At 33.3% G+C, this 6,057-nt stretch overlaps 1 long non-coding RNA gene across 1 annotated transcript; it reads left to right on the forward strand.

Annotated features, from left to right (window-relative positions):
- The first annotated feature begins 811 nt into the window (after positions 1–811).
- On the forward strand, positions 812–4,963 carry LOC117111579. Its single transcript, XR_004445891.1, has 2 exons — positions 812–4,297; positions 4,482–4,963. It is a non-coding gene; the product is annotated as an uncharacterized LOC117111579 (long non-coding RNA).
- The last annotated feature ends 1,094 nt before the right edge of the window (positions 4,964–6,057 follow it).

Consider the following 6,057-nt stretch of genomic DNA (forward strand, 5'->3'; position numbering starts at 1 on the left):
TTATATATTAGATATATTATATATATATATCTTCATCCTAAATAGTAGTTTAGGGTATAGGCATGTATTACGTCAGATATGGCAAGACTAGGCATTTCAATATAGGCCTATACCGTACTGTACTAATTGAAAGATACAACTACTTGTGTTTCACCGCACTTCTTTTTTGAGGAAATAAAACACTAACATCTTCAAAGTATTTGTCAAATTATTAGAGGCGATCGAGTGGCTGAGCAGTAAGGCAGAGCCGCCGCTAGCAACAGCCTTAACATCCGCGTTGGTTCAGCCGCTCTTTGCCCACGGTTCAGTTGGTAGAACCAATTCCTCTTGGATAAGGACTTTAAAATGAGGTCCAGTGTACATATCTGCATCGTGTGCACTTTAAATAACCCATTCCATTTTTCGGAAGAGTAGGCAGTTATCATTTCAGCCCCTGTTGTTGTAGAATAATTTGAACATGTAGCTACTATAAGTGCCTCCTTACGGCTGCCAGAGGTAGTCACGGAACAAGCCCCATACGCAATTCAATTTAATTAATTTTATTCATTCTATCACATTAATAAATATGATAGTGTTTTTTTAAGCTATGCGGTCAAATAGATCACATGCTTTTAATTGAATTATTTTTTAATGAAATGTTAACTTTATGGCTATTGTTACATCATTTTTTACAATGAAATAACAAAATTAATAAAGAAATTTTACCTATATGGCTATTGTTAAATCATTGATTATTATAATATATATATATATATATATATATATATATATATATATATATTTATATTTTATGGTATTTTTTTANATGTTGGTAAGAATTTTCTTCGGGAGCACCTGGGATCCCAGTACAACCTAATGTTTTTGGCTACATGTAGGCCTAAGTTTACAAAAACTATTTCAATGAAATGCCCAGCAAGTGGTATAATATTGTTTTATGTATTACGTCGGATATGGCAAGACTAGACGTTTCCATACATGCTTTTTTGCTTCTTATGAGCTTTTTATTTTAAGTTTTTTAAGAATTTGAAGTATGGTACAAGTATATAAAGTTGACTCCATTTACAATAACCATTACAATGAAATGTTTAAAATAATGGTATGATAGTTTTGTATAGTATGTCGGATATGGTAAGACTAGACGCTTGAATACATACTTTTTGCTACTTATAGGCAAAGTTTTTAATTTAAAAGTTGCAAGTATATAATTGACTTGCAATGAACTGTTGGTTATGGTATGATAGTTTCATAGTACGTCGGATATGGCAAAACTAGACGTTTCAATACATTTTTACTACTTATGGGCTTAAGTTTTTATTTTAAGTTTTCAAGAATTTAAATTACAAGTAATATATTTGGCTCTGTTTACAGAAACTATTACAATGAAATGTTTAAAATAATTGTATGCTAGTTTCATGGTACGTCGGATATGGCAAGACTAGACGTTTCAATACATTTTTACTACTTATGGACTTAAGTTTTTATTAAGTTTTTAAGAATTTAAATTATAAGTACTGTATATATAGCTGGCTCTGTTTTCAGACACTATTACAATGAAATGTTTAAAATAATGGTATGATAGTTTCATAGTACGTCGGATATGGCAAGACTAGACGTTTCAATACACAATTTTCACTACTTATACAGTATAACTTAAATGTTTATTTTAAATTGTTAAGAATTTAAATTACAAGTATAGTTGACTTCATTTATAATAACTATTACAGTGAAATGTTTAAAATATTGGTTTGATAGTTTTGTATAGTACGTCTGATATGGCAAGACTAGACGTTTCAATACATATTTTTCACTACTTATGGGCTTAAAGGCCGTTTTCCACTAGGCGAATTTTCACAACAATTTTTACCCATACGCATACGCAAGAGACTTTCAAGATGAATGTTAAACTGCGCATGCGTATAGGCGAAAATTTTCAATTTGTGCGAATACGGTATATATTCGTCTAGTAGAAAACAGGCTTTAGTTTTTATTTTAAGTTTTTAAGAATTTATATTATAAGTAGTCCTATATAGTTTTGACTCCATTTAAAGAAACTATTTCTATGTGACATTTTTAGAATATTTTTAAGGTGTTGTGTTTTTGTATACGTCGGATATGGCAAGACTAGACGGTTCAATACACACTTTTTCGCTACTTTATATATGGGCTTAAATTTTATTTTAAATTATGAATTTAAATTACAAGTACACATAGGCCCTAGTTGACTAGAATAATGGTAAGATAATGGTAAGACTGACGTTTCAATATATACTGTACTACCAGTAATTGATCAAAGACTTTAAATGCACATCACGTACAAAGACTAATACAACAAGTTGCGTATCAGAGAGTAATTACCATGTTTTTACGCTTAAAATTTAAGAAACACCTGTAAAATCACTAAAGTATTTTCCAAAGTGTTAGAGATATTGACCATGTATTCATTTTACACAATTATACACTATTATATGAACATTTTTTTTTCACTTTATGGTATTTTACTCGTTAAAAATGTTGTTAATGGTATGATAGTTTCATAGTACGTCGGATATGGCAAAACTAGACGTTTCAATATATTTTTACTACTTATGGACTTAAATTTTTATTAAGTTTTCAAGAATTTAAATTACAAGTATATATAATGGGCTCTGTTTACAGAAACTATTGCAATGAAATGTTAAGAATAATGGTAAGATGTGGTGTTTTCTAGTATGTTGGATATGGAAAGACCTTACGTTTCAATACATACTTTTTTTGCTAATACAGGCTTAAGTTTTCATTTTAAGTTTTTGAGAAATTAAATTTTAAGAATTTAAAGTACAAGCATAGGCCTATATAGTTGACGCCGTTTACAATAACTATTACAATGAAATGTTTAAAATATTGGTTTGATAGTTTTGTATACTACGTCGGATATGGCAAGACTAGACGTTTCAATACATATTTTTTGCTACTTGTCGGCTTAAAGGCCATTTACCACTAGGTGAATGAATATTAAACTGTGCATGCGTATAGGCGAAAATTGTTGATTTGTGCAAGTACAGTATATTCGACTAATGGAATATTCGTCTAATAAAAAACAGGCTTTAGTTTTTATTTTACGTTTTTAAGAATTTGAATTATAAGTATATAGAGTTGACTCCATTTAAAGAAACTATTTTAGAATAATTTTAAGATATGGTGTTTTTGTAGGCCTATACGTCGGATATGGCAAGACTAGACGGTTCAATACATATTTTTTGCTACTTTATGGGCTTAAATTTTTAAATTACAACTACATATAGGCTCTAGTTGACTCCGTTTACAAAAAACTATTACAATGAAATAGAGTAATGGTAAGATACTGTTTTTTGTATAGGCTATTACGTCGGATATGGCAAGACTGATGTTTCAGTATATACTGTACTACCGGTAATTGATCAAAGACTTTAAATGCACATCACGTACAAAGACTAATACAACAAGTTGCGTATCAGAGAGTAATTACAATTTTTTTATACTTAAAATTTAAGAAACACCTGTAAAATCACTAAAGTATTTTCCAAAGTGTTAGAGATATTGACCATGTATTCATTGTACACAATTATACACTATTATATGAACATTTTTTTTTCACTTTATGGTATCTTACTCGTTAAAAGCCACATGACATCATGACATTTGACCTATAAAAAATTAAATCATCCAATTGGTCTCTTATTTTGGACAGTCAGGGGCGGATCCAGAAATTCCCTGGGGGAGCAATAGGTAGTCCGTGGTGGATCCAGGATCTCAAAATAGAGTGAAGTGCAGTGATGGATTTTGATCGGGGCTGAGGAAAAAACAGTGTATGATTATTACACCTCTATGGGGAAATGGCAATCATATATCTAAATTCGATTATAAATTTCCCTTTTTTTCTAGATTTTCTTCAAAAAGTTTTGAACAAAATTAAGGGGAGCGGGGTCGGCCTGGCTAGGCCCCACTTGATTCTGGCAGAGTAGGCCACACATACCTCTACCCCATCATGGTTGGAGCGTGAGCAAATTTTAAGAATCTAGAAGCTCGGAAATGAATCTCAGATGGTAAAAAGCAGGGTTCCTCGACAAAATTATTTAATTCCTATCGAAGGGAGCTATGCTACCCTTTCCTTGATACCCATCACCTCATGGGCGTCCAAAGGTCTATTCGAAGACTTATTTTAGTGATTCTACTGGGATTTGCAAAGCAAACTATGATTATGACACCTCAAAAATGCCCAGAATCGGTACTCATTCAGACTTGCAATTTTAAAATTTTATTCATTAAAAAAAATTGACAGGTGTAGGGGTTTCTTTTGGCCTTTTTTACATCCTGATTTATGAAATTTGTGGGGAAAAAATCAGCGTCTGGTATATAGCATTGTTGTATTGGGTTCGTCGTCAATCAATTTAAAATCCAAATTTGTGAGAGTTAAAAATCAAGCTCTCCTCACATTGCTGGACCAGCCACTAAACTCATGGCAGGTGTAGGGGTTTCTTTTGGCCTTTTTTACATCCTGATTTATGAAATTTGTGGGGAAAAAATCAGCGTCTGGTATATAGCATTGTTGTATTGGGTTCGTCGTCAATCAATTTAAAATCAAAATTTAGTGAGAGTTAAAAATCAAGCTCTCCTCACATTGCTGGACCAGCCACTAAACTCATGGTTACACTGCCTTTTCCTCTCCTTTACATTTTTCTCCCTCTTTTTTTTTCAGTGGGACTGACGGGGGTTAGGCACAGGCCCCGTGAGCCCCTGGATCTGCCTCTGACAGTGTGCATAACATTGGTGTGAGAGCAATGCTAAATAGAGAAGCTAATAGGCCTACTTAAATATTTATATCTTAGATAAACGTGTTTTTTGACGTTGCAATTAGAAGCCGCTTCGTTTATTTGTTTAGCTTTCAGAAATGTAGTAAACAGGTACCGGTATTTTAATACTGATTAAACATGTAATGCATCAAACAGGTCTGTGTATTTGTGATATTATTGTATACGCTTTGCTAGAATCCTACAGTACACTCCGCTTCCTTTACAATCACAAAACAATATTTTAAGATACTAAAATAAATGTACCTCTTTCGAAGGACAGCTGAACTTCAGTGAATTCTTAAATTTAGCACTCATGCAATTGGTATTGACAAAGATCTAGGCTTCATAAATGATCTTTTACTATTGATATTGATATATGGTATAATTTTCTCCATTTTCACTATAGTACCGTAAAACCTTGCCCCAGGCTTCTTTTTTGCGAAATTTGTATGGTTCGAGATGGACTCCTGTTAAGATGGGGCTTCTTTTTCGAGGCTACTTGCAAAGTAAAAAGAGAGCTGCTGTACATGTTGGTAATTACTACTATAAGCAATGAATAGGGCCACTGTAACAGCAGTCTGTATCATGGAGTGTATCGGTATCAACTGAGACTGCTCAGAACTTGCTATTGTGAAATATATCGTCTTAAATTTATTAGAAATATTCAAACCTCCCCCCACCCCCGGCTTCCCCCCCGGCTTTTTTTCCATTTGACGAAGTATTAGGACAAAGATCATACAATTTGTTTAAGATATTAAACTTCAGTTTTCTTTTGTGTATATAACATACAATAATTTCACAATGCAATGCATATCAGGAGAAACTTGAAACCTGTTTTACAAATGTTAATGCTATACTTTAATTTTGAACAGACTACAAAATATAATACTATTTCCTTAATTTTCTTCAAAAGAGTTATAATGAGCGAGTTAAGCATAATAATAACGAAACACTACATCATTTTATCGAGTCTTGATCTGATGGTCTATTTGGAATCAGCGCCACTAACGTCTCGCAACTTTTCATGGGGTGGCAGGGGCGGATCCAGAGAATTTCTGACCGGGGAGTAGGGGGGTGGGGGAACATATGATGGTCTCGCCGCCACGCCCACCTCAGCCCCACCATGGTTTTTGTAAATAAGTGGTAAATAATCAAGCTCTTCACTTTTACCCCAGTGCTGGATCGCCACTGAACTCATGGCTGTCAAGGCGAGAGGTCGCAGGTTCGAGTCCCGCCAGAGGCATTTTAT

This window comes from Anneissia japonica, unplaced genomic scaffold, assembly GCF_011630105.1.
Source record: "Anneissia japonica isolate Jap-2015-1 unplaced genomic scaffold, ASM1163010v1 scaffold125820_len85811_cov114, whole genome shotgun sequence".
NCBI classification, from domain to species: Eukaryota; Metazoa; Echinodermata; class Crinoidea; order Comatulida; family Comatulidae; genus Anneissia; species Anneissia japonica.